The sequence below is a fragment of the Ambystoma mexicanum genome, chromosome 8, assembly GCF_040938575.1.
Source record: "Ambystoma mexicanum isolate Mex_15411 chromosome 8, UKY_AmexF1_1, whole genome shotgun sequence".
NCBI lineage: Eukaryota > Metazoa > Chordata > Amphibia > Caudata > Ambystomatidae > Ambystoma > Ambystoma mexicanum.
The window spans coordinates 197,791,705-197,812,941 of record NC_090929.1 but is presented as its reverse complement, the minus strand read 5'-3'; positions in this window follow the sequence as shown (position 1 = coordinate 197,812,941).

Below are 21,237 nucleotides of genomic sequence, written 5' to 3'. Positions count from 1 at the left end.
ACTTTTACGACACCCCCAATATAACATTTGCCTGAGTCCAGGACAGGCCTTTGTTCAACTCCCTGTAGTCCCCAGCTGCTCCACCCCTAATCTAATCAGAGAGGTGACAACTCCTTTTGGCAAGGGGAGTGGCTGAGCAGGTTTCAACTCCGGTCGGGGGTAGTTGTCAGGCAGAATCCAGTTTCATTAAGCCAGGTTTCAGCTAAATGTCACTTTTTGTTCCCAGTTTTCTACATTCAAATCAAACTGACAATTTGTACATATACATTAAATAATTACTTCCTTCAAGTCATTTCAGAATATAGTTTTACATTGTATCCACCTCTTAGCAAGTCTTTCCTTGGTCTGGTTTTGTTTCATTTGTTCAGTTTTACACAAAAGTCTGGTGGTTTTAAAACACCGGCTTTCTGATAGTGGTGAGTACTGGTAATGCAACCATTTTTGGGATTAAGAAAATTAATTCCCCACAATTCTGGGTTGCTTTTGGCAATCAGCATTGCCATTCCCAATGGTTTCAGGCTACTGTGCGTGTAGCCCAATGGTGGTTAGGCAGTGCCCTCCTGTGCTCACAACATAGGCAAAAATGGGTGGCAGCCTATTCTTCATGTTTTCCCTGTGCACTCTCTGGGGAGTTCTGGCCATCACGATGTTTTCCATGCCAGTACTGCACAGTTTTATTGTAGGGCTTGGATGCATGGGTAAAAACATCCTACACCAGCTTCTTTTCTTTCTTTCTTTCTTTCTTTCTTTCTTTCTTTCTTTCTTTCTTTCTTTCTTTCTTTCTTTCTTTCTTTCTTTCTTTCTTGATACATTCCCCATTCTCTTTTTTTTTCTTTCTTCCCCTCTCTCCTATTTCCCATTTCCCTCCATTCCATTCATCCCATTTCTCTTTGGATATAATCGTCCTTCCTTCTCCTCAAATGAGTTGTGTCCTTTCTTGCTTCCTCTCGCTTTCACTTTGCCAACACCTGTTTTCTATCTTCTAGTTTCTCTTTCATCTCTCCGTCTCGCTCTCCTGCACACACTTTCTATTTTCGACTGCTACAAAGTGACTTACACCGACCTTAGCCTGGTTTGAGCAGATCAGTTATTTGAAACCTTGTAAGGATGCAGTCAAAGTTAATGGTACTATAACTAGTACCTCAACACGTTTTCATGCTTGCTTTGTCAATTATACAGCTCCTCGCCCCAACTAGCTTTGATGCCCCAAGCAAATAGTGGAGTTTGGCTCTGGCTTATATAATACCTACTGAGGACAGTGAGGGGACTGGCCCTGTATGAAAGGTACTCCACTGTGTGCTTTCTCTGCATTCGTGCAGTGGAAAGTTGTATTAATGGCCTGCTAGCATTGGCTAATCAGAAACAGCAGACGTTGTGTCCTCAGTCTCTGATGACAAGATCCTTGAAACTGTGAATGCATGTGCGGTAATTCCACAATTCCTGTAAGTGACCTGCCTGATTATGGATGCATTTCACCTGGCATGTCAGATAGCTGCTGATGAAGGACATCCTACTGTTCCTCCTGTCTCCATTGGACCAGAGTGCTCGTTCAGTTTTTTCCTGCTCCTATTGGCCGTGTACTACTCCATTTAATGCTTTGCTCCAGATTATTTTCCTTAACACTCATGTTTTTTGTGTGGCATAAGCAGGTAGGCAGCAGCGCAAAGACTATTCATCATCTCAAAAAGAATTCTTGTGGAAGCGACTACTTCTTCACTTGAAAAGTCATCGTCCTAGAACTTTTTTTTTAGGCATCATCATCATCATTTAGCAGTCGTTAAAAGGTGAGGCTTTTGAACATACTGGCCCCGATTTACAGAAGCGTTTCATAATGGCGCAATCCCGTTGGAAAACACTCTGCGAATCGCGCCCACTGTCTTTTAATGACATGAGAAAGGGGTGCCTTTATTTCCTGACAAATTCTTGTACGATTTGCTCTTTCCATTAAATCGTTTACTAGTAATTGATTTCAGGAACATCCTATACCAATGCAAATCACTTTACATTCTCCACCTATACCTAAGGCTCTAGCAGTGGTCGAACTCATCAGCATTGCCAGCAGACCAGTGAAATTCCTATGCAGGCAGCCATTTATTCAAGCCCTGTTAGTACTGGTTTCCATGTTCCTTTTTAGTTTGAGCTATTAGGTGGCGTGTAAAGTGCTACCTGTAAGCCAAAATGATTGCCATTAAAATAAGATCTTTAACATAAGAGCTTCAAATATGGGCTTTGAATGAGGGTCTGTAATGCATTTCCAGTGGAGATGACATTTGAGGAGGGATACGTTGTGTATTTGGTGTTGTTTGATTATTCAATCCCTCCCATTCCCTGCCCCTAGCCATGCTAATCCCTATGGCTAATCCCAAACATTCCTGCCGTTCTCGGAACTCTTTGAGCTCAGAGCTCTTTCATCGAGGAAGCAATCTTGGATGACTGTCTTTAAGGAATCTCTCAGGAAACAAGCCAAAACTAGTGGCCATTTTAGAATGGGAAAGATACCATGCATCTTCCAAATAAAATGATCCATTGTTTAAAAAAAAACGAAAGTAATTTGCATTTTCAAGTTATGTGGGAGCTTGTTGTGATTTGTTTTGATTGGCAATAAAATGAGGACTAGTTTATTGTGAAATCACAAGCATCACTCATGATATTACTATATAGTAAGAACACTGACCAGATATACATTGGGTGTCACAACAAGGACTTGTTGCTTGTCTTATTCCTGACAACTTCCCATGATTCCCTTGAGTATCAAAGACTCATTCTATGAAGTCAATAGATACGCAAATCAGGGACCCACAAATCTGATGGTAACATGTAAAGTGTTTCCCATATTATGACATGCAATGTGAAAAAGAGTTATTTTAGAGATAAACTCTTTACTGAATCGAGTTTAACGCTGACTGTGTTGTTTCTCATTCATAAAATATGTTACTAAACCACTAGCATATCCTGGACGAACCTTGCCCTGTAGGCATATTCTCAAATAAACAAAAAGACCATGGGCCTCTTTACGAGTTTGGAGGCAGCCATGGTGCTATTAGCTCCATTACCGGGTTCCTGCAATGGGGACTTACCGGGTGATTCCGACATAGGAGGACCCGGTAAATCCTCCTTGCAGGAACCATTCCCCATTCCCATTTGAGCCCCCAATAGCCTCAATGGGAATGGGGAGGGAGGTAACAACGGGCAAATTACAAGTGTCCCATTGTTACCTCCCTCTTTCCCTCGCGGGACCCGCAAAAGACATCTGGTTTTACACAATGTCTGATCCGGGTCCCGCAAAGGGAACCTCATAATCAGCCCTGACGGAATGAAGGGGACCTGTCCCGTACCGGCCCCCTTCATTCCGTCAGCGCCAGGGTCGTAATGAGGCCCCATGTGTTTGTATAAACAAAAAGATCATATGTTTGTTTCCAGCTATTTGTGTTTGTTCCATGACTGAGATTTGTGGAAAATTTCTGTGTGCCATTTTTTTCTATCTAGAGGAAAAGGGGTTCCATATCGAAAATGGCCGCTGGTTGGTCGGGTGACTGGATGTCATATAAAGCGACCTCCATCTTTGATGGGGAACGCTGCCAAACATTTCTCCATCTCCCTTGTTTGCCTCAACCAACATGATGGCGATTCTGCGACGTTACGTCAACAAGCACGTCTACCGGTATCTATAGCTGGACTGTACCTGACAGCTCTGTGCGGGCTAGATGGCAGCTGCAACCGCGACCTGTCGAGGTTAGGGAACTGCAGTGGGTAGTAGCAGAAGCGACAGAGCAACACTGAGCAGCTGAAACTTGGGGTGGGCAAGGAAAGTGGTGACTGCCTTCAGGCTCTGTGAGTATGAGAGAGGGGGAGGTAAAATATGGGGAGGAAGACATATGCTGTGTGTGGCAGAGGTTGATGCAGTAAAGGGCTACAGTGGATGTCTTTGTTGTGTCTCTTGTGTAGCACAATGGATCACCTACATTTACACGTAGATTGGTCCATATAGTTCTGTGCATGTCCTATTTATAGATTAACATTAGTCTATAGGTGGCTAGATACCGTTGTAACTCAACATTGACATGTAGGCTAATGACATATTAGTAGCATTTTCATCCATAGGGAACTAGGGACCACCCCGATTTAGATGCATAGTAGGCCCTAGGTTTCCTTATATGACATGATTTTATGTATTTCTCTGTGGACACCCGACACAGCCTGCAGGTGGTGTTTGGTTGTTTGCCCACCCATTGACTGCCCATGGCAATACTAATCCCTATGGCCATTTCCATCCGGTTCCTGCCCCTCCCTGTCCAAAACACCTCCTCGTGGGAACTCTACATCTCGCTTTATTCAAGCCTTACCACCAATGTTTGCACTGGAAGTGCCTGCCAGTTTTTTTCTTTTTCAAAGTAGTTTTCTCGCCTGCACAAAAGCCCAAAGAGTTGGCATTGCCAATGTGTGTTAATTATCTGGCAACAATTGCACATGGTGTTGACTTCCTGTTTGCAAGGGAACCATGAAACAACAACACAACCCAAAACCTGTGCTTCAACACACAGGTGTCTCAGGGCTACCAGGCCCAGAAGGAAGTGGGCCTCGCGGTATTTACAAATTTGTGTAGGATTTGTTTACTTTCTTTCACCTTCGTCTGGCCCTTTTCAGAATCGAATCCTATCAACAGTTTGCTCACTTGCATACTTTCCTGTATCTTGTTTGGCTTTTTTGCCACCCTGCAAATATGGATATTTAGAGTGTTTTCCTGACTTGTGTTTTCATTTTGGGGAGGAAAGATACAGATATATGTGAATGAATGTCTCAAAGAATATTCATTGCAAAAGCTATTTGTAAATACATGCAAATGTAGTGTACACTGATTTGAGAGATAGAGTAGACCTTTACATTCAGTACTAGGCCTCATGTAGCTTAGAGAAAGACTCCACCTCTAAGTATATGCTTGCAGTCAGGGTGGAGATATGAAACTTTGCAACTAATAATCTACTGAGATGTATTGTTTTCTGCTGGTTTAGCAGTTTATTTCAGAATTATGCTTATACTGCTAAAGGTATACACATGTTTCACAAACAGAAGCAGAATCTAAGAAATGATGATAATGAGTGTGTGTCTCAGTTGCATTAAGGGGGCCGATCTGTGCTGGGCATCTCTTCAAGTGACCTTCGGAGGCTTTGCTTGCCTGTCTCCACATAGAAGACAATTGCTCTAATTGAAAGGACGTATATCCCCCTTCCTGAAATCATAGAATCTTCTCATTGTATGAAAGGAAATGTACGAAAATTATATAAACGTCTTGGTAAAGAGATGGTTTAACACAGTCGTTAATTTGTCTGGGAATGACGCTCTATCTGTTTCTGTGTTCATCCTGAACTGCTGCCAATTACACATATACCAAAGTTACCACACACTTGATCCAAGTCCAGCATCTGATTTCTGCGACAATTGTAAAATCCTGCAGATACTAAAAATAACATTGTGTTGAGCACTACATGGTTCACAAACAGATTTCAGAAAAAGAGCAGTACATTGATATTGATATTGATATTTTATTTATATTGCGCTCGTAAACAAGTGTTTCAGAGTGCGACAAGGCAAAGGAGGGGTACAGGGGAGAACAAAACAACGATCTTACTAGGCCCAGTGACATTGAGAATTTGCAAGTGCATGGGAAAAGGGGAAAGGGGCTTGGAAGGGGGAAGATGTGGAAAGTGCGGAGCAGAGGAGCTACACATAAAATAATAATAAATAAATAAAATAAATAAAAAATAATACATCAGCAAAGGTCCATGTGGCATTTTTCCAGGTATCAGGTAGTTTGTATATACACAATACTATCAAAGATCTGTAATCAATCATGCCCCAGTCCACCCACATTTCATAATGAGATAATGGCCCTCATTAGGACCCTGGCGTTAAGGGGTTAACAGCGCCGTAAAAGGTTGTGGCGCCGTTAACCCCTTAACGCCTTACTACGAGGTCCCTTTGTGGCTCCCGACCTTAACGGCTGGTCTGGACCAGCCGTTAAAGTAGGGACCCGTAAAGGGACTTTGAAGGTAATTATGGTACCACAATTTGCGGTACCGTAATTACTGCCTTCCTCATTCCCATTGAGCCCTATGGGGCAAAAATGGGGAAGGGCCAATGGTAAATGGGGAATTACCGCCCCACCAACCTTGGAATGGGGTGGTAATTCCCCATTTAACCATGGTGGAGTCGGTAAGTTACCGGCGCTAACCATGGCGCTAATAGCACCATTGGTTAACGCCAGGGTCCTAATGAGGGCCAATGTGTTAATATTCCTTCAAACAGTTGAACTGCTAGTGCTAAGCATATATGTTCTTGTCAGTTATTGGAGTGAAAGCACAAGTGTGAGCAGTGATATGAGCGACTCACTGCAAACATTGTCACTTTAAACAAACCCTCCCTTATATGTCCCAGATAACAACCATTGATCATCAGGACACTGATTAACTCCACCGTTGATTTTACTAATGCACTCTACGTAAGACTCACATCATACATCAGGGAACACCTCCAGAATACAATATACCGTTATATTACCTGTTGTGTGTGTTTATCTAGTCAGTGTATATGGGCTAGTTGCCTACCGTGTGGTCCCCTTGTCTAGATATACTCCCTTCAGGTTGTACAGAATGTGGTTGTCCACCTGGACTTTGGGAAACGTAAAGCGATTCCGTGACTTCACTTCTGTGTGCCCTGTGCTGCCCGTCAGTACGTTGCTTGTGGGATGTATCAACCCACTCATCATAGCCCTGCAACATCACTGTGCATTGCTGGCACCGGACACATCCTAATGGCCGCCGGAAAGCATGCTGCTCACTAGAAATCACCAGAAATTGCGCAGTGAAAACCTGAAAAATAGGCCACCATTCACTTTGCCTATCTTAGTGAGCACAGGATATCACTGCCTAAAACCACCATTGGGCTACCCACAAAGTAGCCTGAAACCACTTGGAAATAGCAATGCTGATTGAAAAAGAAACACAGAGCTGTTTGAAAATCCGTTTTCTTGATTGTCAAAAATTGCTAAAATCATGGCTCACAAAGCACCTAAAAGATCCAACCTATCTGTTGGGTGTTCCACATTATTACTGCAAGAATTCACATCAATACAATGTCAGCAAAAATCATACGTTCTCAGACCAAAATCCTATTTTAAAGATACTTGATGGAAAGACAGCTGTCTAAAATGGGCGTAATACCGTTGCTCACCTCTACCAGAAAGCCGGCGTTTTAAAGCCATTTGTGTAAAGTTGAACAATTGAACCCAAAGTATGCCAAAAGAAGAGAATTCCATCAAAATGTCATATAGAGTGCCACACAGTGATTTCATGGTGAAAAAGACTTGATTTAAAGATATGTTGCTTATTTTAAGTTTATAAATGTTATTTTTTTTTTCACAAGGAACTTTGTTACAATTGATCAGAAAGTAACCTGATGCAGTTAAAACTCCAAAAGGCTTGCTTCCCCTGAGAACCCTTCACAACTTTTCCCTGGACAAAGGAAACTTCCCCTGCCCTTGGCCAAGAGATTGACAGGCTGGTGTGAACAGGAACTAGCAGAGGAACCCTGGCCTGTTGCTCTCAGTCAAGACAATGGATTCTTTGGGATGAATAGGAATATGCTAAATTCGGGTGTAACTGTCAACAAAGTGTTGGCAGGAAACAAGACATGTGACCCTCTGAGTCAGCCCAGCTCTAGGAGGCAGACCAGACTGAGATGTGAATTGAATTGAAAGCAAATGTATGTTTTATAATAATGCTTATAACAAATTGTACCAAGCTGACAAAAATGGGAAACTCTGAGGTTCTTAAAATGAAAAATTCCCTCACGATTTAAGACTAAGCTGGATGCTGTGTGATGTTCTGAGACCAAACCCCGGAATGTATTCATATTGTAGCTGCCGTGCTGTTGCTATGAACATAAGAAATTACAGTAGTATGCCCAGAGAGGATATGAATGCAAGGCTAAAAATGGGTGCAGAAATAATATTGGGAAACCCACCGAAAGTGCAAAAAGTGGTCATTTCTGAACCAAAGCGCCTAGGAAGATCAGAGTTGGACAGAGATGTACCTTGGGCAATCTGTCATGCAATGTAGGTAGCATTAACAAGTTGTGTATAGTGTAAATATGTGTTTTGTGAAAAATCAGATATGCTGTACAGACACAAAAAGGAGTGTTTTCACCTAAGCCATAAACATGACACCGGGTGACACGCTGATCCTTTCTCCAGTCAGGAGACAGGAAATCCTTTGACCAATCCAATCCTTAGAGGGTTGGGCATAGAGAATCAGCCTCCCCACCCACTTTGGAAATACATACATAAGGACTGCTAGGACAGATAGGACACACACTCTTTTCCACTACTCAACTATTCTTGGCAAAGCACTCTGCAGGAATACTCCAGACTCCAGATAGATCCAGAGACCAGACTCTAGAACCAAACTCTAGAACTTTGAAGCAGAGAGGCCTAATCCAAAAGCTGAACCCTTCTCAGCAGGCCTGCAGAATCTAGCAACCAGATTCTAACCCCTAAACTCCCCAGGGGCTCTCACCTTCAACAGCCGAGCTGTGCTGTTTGCTTCTAGCCAAGAACCCTGTGCTAGAACCAAGGTCCAGACCCAGAAAGCAGAGCTGTATCCAGAACCCATCAGATCCAGTCCAGTGCTGAGAGCAGAACCCTGAGTGCCTGAGATCTGTCCGGTGGCGAGTGAAGTCCAAACCCTTGACCAGATCTGTGACAAGGCCCATTCCTTCTAAAGCCTAGGAGTGAGTATCTAGTCTAGAACTGTACATAGCCAAACTCTTAGTTTAAAGTAATCTTATTCCAACCATCTTAACCTGTCCAGAACTGCATTACAGACCCTCTTTTGTCTATCCTAAATTCTTCTCTCATCCACATAATTCTTGATAATTGTAGCTATAATCATCTTGGCGCTGATATTTCTGAAAGAGGGACAAGTGTTTCGACGGACAGAGATCAGAGCGGTGGCATCGCTGTTCCGGTGGCTGCCCATTGAGTGTCTTGCTTCTTCATAGCTCCTTAGTATAAGTCCATATTGATTCCTACTCTTTAAAGCGCGATCTGTCATATTTGACATCTTGATTCTGTTTCTAAAAATCTACCTTCACAAAAACATTCATAACTTTTGAACTGTACGTCCTAGAACCAAAATGTAACTATCACTAATCCTGAATCTCCTTTAGTGAATTAAATCATTTTAGCATATTTTCCCATTCATTGCAATCACATTCAAAAGTATTTTTGCCTGTTTTAAAATCATACCTGTTTTCTCTAAGCTTGCTGGGGGAACTGGAATTGAACTGCATTATTGATTGTATTCTTGAAACATGTGTGCTCTCATTTCTATCTCTTCATATTGCATTGTGGGGGGAGTGAGTATTCACAGGGGAAAAGTGACCATATTATCTTTTGATTGAAATCATATCAAGTTTTATTTCTGTGTTGCATGTTTCCCATCTTGCATTTCCTTGAACCCATATAAAGTATTCTCTGCTACCTTATCCTTCCTATTCCTACTCCTAACTGATTAAAGAGATTGTTGATCTTGTAATATTACCCATTGCTGCTCACTGTACATATTCATAAGTGTGCTATTCGGATATTATTTTATTCATAAAAGTGTGATATATATTGTCCAATTCTTCAAATATCCTTTTAATTTGCAAAACAAACCTACTTCTTGGCTCAGTGAGGTCAGGGAGATTCAAAGAGATGGGCGTTATATAAGGGTTCATCATCCAGATTTAAAGAACTTTGACATAAAAATATATAAATAAGGGCTTGCATTGGGCATCCCAGACTAGGCATTGACCTAGTTGGAGTGCTGGATTGAGGTCACTTACATGCTCCTTGGTATTTAAAATGAAGTGCCTGGTCTTTAAATGCAGGCATTTATCCTGCCCAGCGAATTTAGCTAACAAGATAATTTCCTTCACTCCTAACGAAGATCTATGATCTACTGACAATCATCATTCCTTTGTACCCTGCTCGAAATTTAAGGGGAGGGATGACAACAGGTCTGCTGTACAAAGTTTAACCTCTAACATTTTGCTGACTAATACTTTCTGTAATTCTGTCAAAGCCTTATTTTTCGATCAGTCATCTTGACATTCTTCCACTTTACTTCAAGATCTCTACTCTATGTGTGTAAACAATTATTTTGTCAAGATGCAACTCATTTTGTTTTGGTTCACATTAGAAATTCAAAAGTATTATAAAATTCAAATTCACACCGTAGAATTAATTAAAGAACCATATAGAAACATACATAATAACATGGTGGTCCTTTGGTAGGATGTGGTTAGTAGCATTACAGGAAGAGAGAAATAGTGTGACAAACAAGTAATGTTATTCTATGCAGACTCCCATGAAATACAAATTAGTTTTCTGCCTCAGCCAATTCTTTTAAATACTTTTGTCTAGAAATTTGGAAATTAAATCTTATCAGCAAATTCTACAAGTAACCTCACTCATGCTAGGCATTTTTTTTTCAGTCAGATGTAATGACGTTGAGCCCAAATAACAGTAATATATGCAGCTGCTTTGCATTGTATTTGTTTTCAATGTAATGGATCGGTATGTATCTGTCAGTGCCACAAATGGTGTCAGTGTACTTCTGGGAGATTTTAATCTACATTGAAATCTTTATTTATATATACTAGTCAGGTGTGTGTTCGCATTATTAACTGTTTGGGGCAATTTCCCAATGCCCATTTGGTGTTTTATGCAAGGTGCAAAGCGTGCCTCACATCCTAGATGAACAGCCTGCTCCATATCCCAGGTCTATATCCGTATCTTCCATTTATCCAAGAGTGCCAGAGTGGAGATATCTCATCACATAAACAGGGCTACAGGGAAGACCATTCCAATAGGCAATATATACAATGAACATTCCATAGAACAAGAGCGAGCCACCAACCTGCCATGGATCGGTGATCGATGTAGAACATTCCTCTCTATCCATTGCGTCCCAAGGTCTAACTCCACAAAGACATTCCAGATAGAATGTAACACAAAGTTTCTTTCCATCTCCACTCTTGTCATTATTTTCATATTTGCAGAAGAACCTGAGAGTGAGAAAGAGAGAGAGATAGCTGGAGAGATAGAGAGCAAAACAGAGGCATCCTCTGGAGAGTCAGAGCCATGTATGGTATGAACAGCAACAACCTGCTCTAGAATAATAGACCATAATGAGGGCAGAATGAACTGTACTAGTTGCAGTGCCTTCAATCGCGATTGAGCAGCTGCTGTCCTTATTCTGCAGGCATGCCAATGCCAACTTGTGGTCAACATCGTTTATGGAAAATCACAATATACTATTTCAGTACTTCTATTTTGGCATGTTTGAGCAGATCAACACATACAGAAGCAGAACACATTCTGACAAAGGCTGCACCCACACTAAGTAAGAGGAAAAGGAGAATGTGTATTGGACAGTCCAATACTTACTCTCTTGAATACTGAACACCTTGTTCTTCCGTACCACTGTGGCGATTTTGGCAGGAGATCTATGAGGGCTCTTGGGCATCAGAGCACCTTCGTTCCTCGGGGGCAGGTGTCGAAATCCAAGTTCTAGTCGATCAATGTGCAAGGGATGCTGCAGGTGTTGTACAAGATCTGTGCAGGTAGAAGACCTTTAACGAGAGCAATAATGATACATTGGATATTTGTATATGTTTTTTTAACACATTCTGGCCCATGTAAAGGCCACATAGACATTTGTATGCTAACTGTGGCATTCCCCAAGGGTGGGCAAAGCCTAAAATGAGGTGCCAGTAGAGTGGTGTGGGCTTGGTTTGGAGCAAGGAGTACCTGTGCAGTACCTCTTCATTCTCTTTCGTTTTGGGGGGTGGGTGGGGTGAATAAGAGCAGTGTATTGTTACAGTTTCTGTTCTCTGTAATGTAAGGGATTAGGGGCTTTAACTCCTCACCTGATGATGGACAGGCACATCTCCAGCATCGGCGCATGAAGTTATCATCTAGCATGAAGCTACCATAAAGCATGCCGCTAGCAAGTGTCCTTCAATAATCTTTCTTAGGAAAAAACACAGGAACTGCATTTTTCAAAGTTTCAAAAATGACGATAGCTTTGACTTGGCAAGACGACTTTGCAGGTTGCACATCAGGTAGGTCATAAGACATTATTCTAGCTGTGTTTACAGTATGGTAAACAGGATAGGCGTCTACGTCCTCTCCCCCATATTTACACTTAGCTTTACACATTTCAGATCCCAGCTCAGGAAAGGCAAAATAGTTTGTCTGTCACAGAGACAGGAGATGGAAGCCCTGCACCGTATACGCCTGCTTGTATCGGATGTTTCTATCCCTCAGAATTGACGATGTTGGCTGAGGTTGATAAAAGCTGTGCTCAACAACATCTAGTGAGGCACAAAGTTTGTAGATCATTGATTATCGCGGTGGAAAGAAAGCCCCTTCTTAATGCTAAAGTATGTGCTTGATGAATTGACCGTTCTTAAGAGAGCAGGCTTGTCCCTTTGTCTTTCTTTTACCTTCCCTACATCACTTTAAAGGGTAAATGTAGGCGGAGTCCTGAGGGGTGAACTCTGGTAATAATTATGACAGAGAAATGGGTAATATCAACATCACTGATCTAGGTATTGACATGCCAAGGGATGGTCATAGTGATACTTCTTTGGGAAAGCTCAGCCCAGCATTCCCTCCCTCACCTTTTCTGTTTCTCAGGGGGTTGGAGCGGTTCTGCTTTCCAATCACTATCAGGTCCTGTCGACAATCGAGGAGATTGATTGACTGGGTCATCTATATGCTGCAGAGTCGGCCTTGCCAGATCTGCAGGAGGCTGTGGATGACCCCGCCAATGAGAGAAATGTAAGAGAGAAACCCTCACCAGAGTTTTCCTCATTCCTTTCTTGGAACATAGTGGGGGCTGGAGGAACCTACCAGATCTGCTCCAGGAAACATGGGTGATGTTATCTATTTTTGGATGGCTATCTTTCTTTTTCATCTCCTGCAATGAAGAATCAGCGAGGACGTAGTTATAGGGGTTTGGCAATTCTGAATAAAGCCTCATTAGAATGCACATGGAAGAAATGTAACCCAAACGTTCCTTTTTGCAGCATTTTATTTTATTTTCTGCTCATTTTACAAGAGTCCACATAATTCAGAGAATAACAGACGAGTTGCCTTAAAATCACGTTTGTAGAAGTGTGTGAGTTCCAGACCACATCATAATAACATTCTTTTGGTAGGGGGTGATTTCAATCTTAAACTGGGGAAGTCCACAGGAAGACCTCTGTGATATAACTGAAGAAGAGGTCCAGGGAATTCCCACATCGTCAATGCTGGATCCTCGCATTTGCTCTAGAGGATTGCAGCTAGGCTCCTGGTTAATTGAATGGGGGTTTGGATCAGTTAATGGTTGGGTTTTTCCAGATATTCCGGGCAACAGAACCTTCAGCCAATCACTTGAAGACTTCGACAAGTGGCTGTATTATTGCAGACGTCAAATAATTGCATTTTATCCATGAGTTTGAGGTCTTGCAAAAGTCCCATAGTGATAATTTCCCAATTGTTAGAGATTCTTTGGCATTGTGTTTGCAAGCCATCTACATATTCAAACTATCTACATAGGGCCTTGTTTAATCGTTGTTCTAAGAGACGACTCAAGTGAGAGAAGATAGGTCCTGAAATGACAATCAAAATGTGGGCCCATTGTGTTCCTCGTCCATATCTCAAATACAAGATTAAGAATCTACCGTCTCCAATCAAGTATCCAGCTTTATAGAACTCATGGGCAGTGTGTCTCACCTATTTTTAATGGACTATAGGACTTGGAAGCAGACCCGTAAGGGATGGTTTAATGAACACTGTAGCATTGCAAAACAGGCTCTTCTTTCAATTTTACTTTCACCAGAGAGACCAAATATGAAGTCATTCAGGATAGAGCAGAGTATCGGACAGCCATAAAAGAGCAGGAAGGGCGAATTGAAAGAGGAGGCCTGGGATTCTTTTCGCAGGACCGTAGAGGCCAGTGAGTCCAATAAATGTTGGGAGTTTGTGGCACAGGGGTCCAAATATAAGATTGTGAGTAAGGGCACTTAAACTTCGGTACATTACATGGCATGGGTTGAGCACTTCTCACTTTTGTATTTTGGTAAGCGCAAGGTTGTGGAGCCTCATTTTCCTACCACCCCTCTTTTCCCTTAATGAGGTTTTGCTGGCTGTCCACAGTCAGTCCCATAATCGTGCACCTGGTCCAGATGCTGTCCCACAGATTGTTTCCAAGTCTGCAAAGAAGGGTGGGTGCCTTTGCTTACAAAGGGGTTTTAATGCCTTTTTTCGTCCACTGGGAAATGACCACCCTCATGGAAACAGGCTATTATCTTTCCAATATGTATGAAGGGAAATTGGGCCAGTACGGAAGCCTACAGACCCATATCTTTGTTTGACTCATGCATCAAGATATTTGGGAGAGTGCTGTTTGGATGCTTAGAACAGTTGATTTAATCGAATCACATATTGGCACACATGCAGTTGGGCTTTAGGCCTGGAGTGGGAATGGTGGAACAGACTGTGAATTTATACCTCTTGATATCTAAATCAGTGTTTGTCGAGAGGGAGCCCGCGTTTTGGCCTTCATGGACCTGAAAACCACTTTTGAACTGCCCTGTGGAGATTATTGATATTCATAGATGTATTGATTTGGGTAACAAGGCTTGTGTACGTTATGGTGACAGGGGCCAGTGAACCCCCTTTTTTTATATGAATTTGGGTGTGCACCATGGTTGTGTACTGGACCTTGTCCTGTTCACTCTGTATATCAATGGCTTACACAGCACCTTGGTGGAGTCTGGAGCAGACTATTTTAAGGTAGGAACCAGGGCAATGCAGCTTTTGGCACTTGCCGACAACACTGACCTGATTGCCTGGACACCAAATGCTCACCTGAGGTTGATTGTTGAATACACCAACTGTACATGCTCCCTAGATTTGAAAATCAACACTGCCAAGTCAGCAGTTACGGCTGGTGGTGCAGGCAGGAAACCCATTTAAATGTGTCCTATACTGAGTAATGGCATGGTTATACTTAGGGTGTTCGATTTTGATTAGGTTCTCCCCATCAATCACTGGTAAAGCCCATATAAACCAACAAGAGTGACATATTGGTCAATTTCTCTGTGCTGTTTCTGGTCAGTCTTTAAGAATGATTTTGAAAGTCTATGATGCACAAACATAGGCAGCAACAAATGATGGTTCATTTCTATGGGGCATTGAAAAAGGGCTGTCTTTACATATAAGAGAAAATACTTTCTTAAGAGAACTCATGGACCTACCAAGCTCTGTGCCAATTCTTTGCATACACTCTGAATTGGGGCCTGGTGCTTTGGAAGATTATCAGCTTCTGGATCCTCTTTTGTTATGATTTCAGATCTGGTCAAATCCTAGAGCGACCTTGACACAGTATATTCTAAAGGTCATTATGAAGCCTGCAGGTTGTAGCAAAATTCCCTGGCTAAATCACATTAACAATCATTTGACACAATTTGATGTTCCATCACTCATTTCTCTCAGTGGTCTACTTAGCTTTGAGTGCAAAAATAGTCTTAAAAAAACTTTGGGAAGCTAGCGCTTTGTAAATCTCGGCTAATAGAAGGCTGGCCAAGATTGGCTATTTGGATTCTCTTGAACTCTATCTCACCTGTTGGGATGAAATCTCTGAACGGTGGGTACTTAACAGGGCTCACTTTAATCTATTGAATTTCAAAGCTGATAGTGAATACTGAATAATTGAGGGGCTTTCCCATCTAAGCCAGTTGTCCTTTCTGCAAATATCATCAAGAGGACATTCTACATTCTGTGATGTTTTGCCCTTGTATTTGTCCATTCAGCAGTACACAATTTTTCCTGTCCTCCGACAGCTTAATTTTCTTCAGTGCCGGCCTACCCTTTTCTACCCATTGCATGCTCAATCATCTTATCTGGCTTGTGCACTGCCCACCTTTCCTAAGGGAGCCATGAAATTAAGGAAATGTTATATGGCTTCCCTTTTAGAGTCTAGTGGTCCCCCTCCAATCTAGTCATGGGGTTTTACTGGGCTGATCTATTAGTACATTTGAGGGTTACTGTTTTTAGTTTGTGTAGCTGGATCTATATTCTGGCTCAATGAGCAGTGGACATTTACTTGAATATTGTAACATTTAAATAAGTTTCACATATTTTTATCATTATTATTTTGTCTGTTTTTAACTGTCAAGATCTTGAATATGCATGTATTTCTGCTGTTACCTTTATGGCACATGTTTTTTGAAATAAAGCTTTGTAGCAGCCACCATGCTAATCATATCCTTTTATGCAATAGTTGCTATCTCAGAGAGAGCAGTGCTTGCACTAATCCTTGACTCAGTGGTTTTCAACTTTTAGTGTTGCATGTTGGCGGTAATAAAGACCCATTCAGAAAAAAAGCTGAAGACTACAGTTGTTTGTAAAACAAAAGAGGTGATGGCTGGAAGGTTTAGAATCAATCTTAATTGCTGCAAACTGCTCTACAACATTGTTTTCAGCCTGCCAAAGGGGGCAGTCCAGCCCAAAGTGGTTGTTCACATGCCTACTGTACAAGACCACAAGCAACCCAGACATGTTTTGACATCATCAGTGCCGTATAGCTTTGGTCTCAAGGCCCAGTAGGCTCGGGACCCACACCTGGGCTTAACCACCTAACTCGGGGAGACTTAAAGAAAATAAAACAGGTGATGGCTGGAAGTTATAGAATTAATTTCACCCCCTGGCAATTGCTGTGGGAAAACTCAATACCATATTTTTTCAACCAGCCAATCCCTTATAGAAAGGGAAAAGACAGCATACAAATCAGGTTTGGTCCTACACCTAAAGGGGCAGTCCAGCCCAATTTGCTTGGTCACATCCCGTATACATGAGACCACAAGCAACCCATACATGTTTTGGCATTATCAGTGAGGTACAGCTTTGGTCTCAAGACCAGCAGGCTCCAGACCCACGTCTGGAAATACCCATCTGACTAGAGGTGAATTAAATCAAAAGAGGTGATGGCTGAAAGTTATAGAATGAATCTTAGCCTTTGGCAATTGCTGTAGCAACACTTAAGACCATACTTTTTTCAGCCTGCAAAACTATTATAGAAGGAGGAAAGACAATATACAAATATGGATTGGTCCCACACCAAAAGGGGCAGTGCAGCCCAAACTGCTTGGTCACATCCCTTCTACACAAGAGCACAATCAACCACAGACATGTTTCAGTCTCATAGTGCATCATTTATGAGATGCAATTTGAATCTCTAGGCCCAACCAACTTTGGCACCCACGTCTGGTTTACTCATCCCATTTGGGCTGACTTTACCAAAACAAAAGAGGTGATGGCTGGAAGGGTTAGAATTAAACTTAACCTCTGGCAGTTGCCCTAAGCAACCCTCCGGGAAATTGTTCTCCAATGTGCCAAGCCATTATAAAAAAAAGGGGAAAAACCATATGCAAATCAAGCTTTCTTGGTCACATTCCTTCTGGATGAAACCACAAGAAACCACACACATGTTTTGTCAGCTGTGGGCATCATCAGTGAGGTGTGGTTTAGATATCTAGGCCCAGTAGGGTTGGGACCTACGTCTGGGCAAACCCATCCCACTCCGTGAGAGTTCAGGCAAATAAAAGCGGTAATGGCTTTAAGGTTGAGATGTAATCTTAACCTCTGGCAATTACTCTGGGCAACCACCAAGATCTTTGTTCTTCAGCCTGCCAAACCATTACAAAAAGGGGAAAGACCACATGCAAATCAGGTTTGGGCCCATCCCAAAAGGGGCAGTCCTGCCCAAACTGCTTGGTCATATCCTTTCTGCATTAGACCACAGAAAGGCCAGGCATGGTTAAGTCTCATTGGGCATCATTTGTGAGGTGTAGGTCACTTGATTAATGAGGCACACACCATGTCAGGACCATGATCCCAAGTCAATCACGGGTAACGCGGGTAGGTGTTCAGCCCTGCTGCCACTGCTGCTTCAGAGAGTGATGGGCATCTGAGCACCAAGGGGTGCTAAGGGAAACTATATCACACTCCCCTCCCACTCGCAGGGTGTCTGAGGCAGGGAAGGTACATTACCGCGTGGGTGTTCCATCCCCATTAAATGACAAGGAGCAACTTATTGATGAAATGATAAACAGTGTCTCCAGAGGCTGTTCACAATAATTATCACAGATAGATTGGCGGCCAACCAGCATGGAGATCTTTCACCAATTTGGAAAATGTGGTCAATTAGCAAAACGGATAGATGCAAAATGTGTGTACAGGTACTGCATTTTCAAAAGGCAATAGTCTGACGAAAAAAGGATTCCTTTGACCTGGAATATGGCTTGAATATGGCACAAACCCTTTCTTGTAAACAAACAGAAGATTGCTGGAACTTCAGGTGTTTTGTACATAATGACATACTTTTTTTGTTTGTTGTTGTTTTATTGGTTAAACATAAATTCAACGTACCAGATATTCACATCAATTACATAATTAGTCAACAAAAGAAAGACAAATATACAAATAAGCCTCCCAAAGTAAATGAATCGAAATAATGACTAACAAAATCAACATTCGAGTTTAATCACTGCTGAACCAATAAAAGACACGACTGCGATTACAGTCAAAGTAGTAGATCCTAACAAACAGCGGTTCCACAAAGAGTCAGTTTCTAAGGTGACCTTATTTCAATGTTTATAAAACGCGTTCTCACGTAGCTGTTTCAGGGCATCGCAGGCTTATAATAGATGCTTATTTCTTTGTCTGACAGGCTCGTTTTTACAGAATCTGCAAAAAGCTGAAGCCTCGGTGACCATACCATATCTTATCAGTGTGTCCTTAGTCCTCGTCGAATTTAAACGAAATCTCAAGAAAGTCGATCGTTCTGCATTGCTAGAATAAATTGATAGATATGGGGCCAGACATCCTTGCTTTTTAGTGATCTTCCTTGAGATGAATTAGATCGGGATATGTATGGAACTCTGTCACCGTATTGGTCCAATCAGCTGTAAAAAAGGTCTTCTTGACTTTATCTGGGTTGCCCTTGAGACCACTGTTATGCACCCCGATTCTGCCAATGACAGGAGGGATAGCCTCCTGAGATTGGATAGAGCTTGTGGTCCTCCCTGCTTACATGCTTCACCAAAATCCTCCATCAAGGAATTTGCTGATGGTAAGAGCATTTTTCCTATAGAAGGGTAGATATTGCCGGAGCACTCTGGCCTTCAAGGAGATAATAACCAGTTTGTAATGAATAATTGCATGAGGCACAGAGGGTGGAAGACAAAGGACTCTTCTCAATTTCAGTGCTTCCAGACATGTTAGGTAATCTATCAAGGCTGGGTTATATATCTCAATCCTGTAGTGTAACTTTGGGACAATCTTGCTGTCAAAGTAACACAAACAGGGCAGGAGAGCAAATTTCCCGAATTTAAAATCCATACTTTGTAGTTCATTTGACAGTGTAATGGCTTTAATATGCAGCCACAAGCGAATAGATGCAAGAGAGGGTTTGAAGTTAATCATAAAGCCCAGATATTCAAAAGAATCTATCCTCTCCATCCGGTCCAATTCAATGTGCCACTCTAATTGAACCTGTTTACACTTGGTTGAAAGTTGAATTCATTTTTTTCTTGGTGGGGTTGACGTGTAATGAATTTGCATTCACAAAGGCAGAGCAGGCCTTCAAGATATGCTGGATGCCAATCAGGGAGTTATCAAAGACCAGATTGTCTTCTGCATAAACAGTCCATAAAGGTCTTAGAGTTGAAATATTCAGAGTTGCCAAGGCAGCTGGCTGCAAATATTGATCTAAGTCTGACATGTACAAGTTATAGAGACAGGGGGCCAAAACACAGCCATGCCTCACACCGCTATATTTTTTTCGGGTGTGACAACATGCCTTGCTGATCCAGGCTTACTTGTTTAAAGGACTGGCTGTGTAGGGCAACTAACAGTCTCAGAAGGCCCATTGGATTGCCAAATTTCAGCAGCTCACGGCACAGCAATACCCAGTCCACTGCATCAAACGCTGACGTCAGGTCAATCGAAGCAAGAAAAAACAGATTGCTCTTATTTGACCAGGCCTGGCACTGAATGAACTTCAGTAACATACCGTTCGATTGAGTACCCACCTCATTCCTGAAGCCTGTTTACCATTTAGATAGTAAATTCTGGTTGCAAGCCCAAGATTCCAGATGTTCAAGGAGGAGACAGGAAAAGATTTTTGAGTCGGCATCAAGAATCGCGATCGGCTATGATTGCCTGGGTTCTCTCTCTCCCCTCCTGTAAATAAGTATGATGTGGGCTCTATCCCACGTGGGTGGCGTTGCATAGGTTTGACAATGTCAGAGAATAAAGTGTAAAGAATGTCTGTCTAAAGAGACAGTTTGGATTTAAATCAACGGTTTGAAAGCCCATTGGGGCCAGGTGAATTTGAGTTACTGCAGCACCCAATTATTTCGACTGAGATAATGTTATATCAAACTAGGCCCCCTGAGAGATGTAATTAACCAGGGTAAAAGGTGTCTGATTTTGGAGGTTATGCGTAAAATTGTTCTAATTGCTGAACCCATGCATCTTCCACTACAGCAGTGACCAGCTTACCCACGGGAACATTACCTGTGGCATTAATTAAGGTCCAAAAGGACTAAGAGTCCATTTGGACCAGGGCAGCAAGCATAGTTTCCGCATCCCTTTGAAGATGGGTGGCTCTGGATGACCGGAGCCACTTTTTGTGCACCTGTTGTGTTGTCTTCATCTTTGTGTTTCTACTCTGATCGGTTAGTGAGGGATTAGTTCTAATGTGTCTTAGAACATGTCTCAGTTCTCTTCTTTCATTAACCACATTGCTATCATATGTGTGTGGGTTGCAGAGGTGTGAGGCTTCCTGGTCCCATGTCTTGGGGCATTAGGGGCAATTACACTTGCCACAAAACACTCAAAGTTCTCCACAGAGAAGTCCGAGCACATGTCAAACATGGCCATAGATGCGGTCCTTTCCAAGATTGTCCGGTTGACTTTAGTTAGCATGTGCATTGTCCAGTGCAGGCAATTGCTATGGATATTGGGAGACACTGCCCTCAACTACGGATCTATGACCGTGTGTGCTCAAGTGATCAACAAGGAATCAACAGAAGCTACAAAAAGAGAATGGTCACTAAATTCAGACCTCAAGACATCAA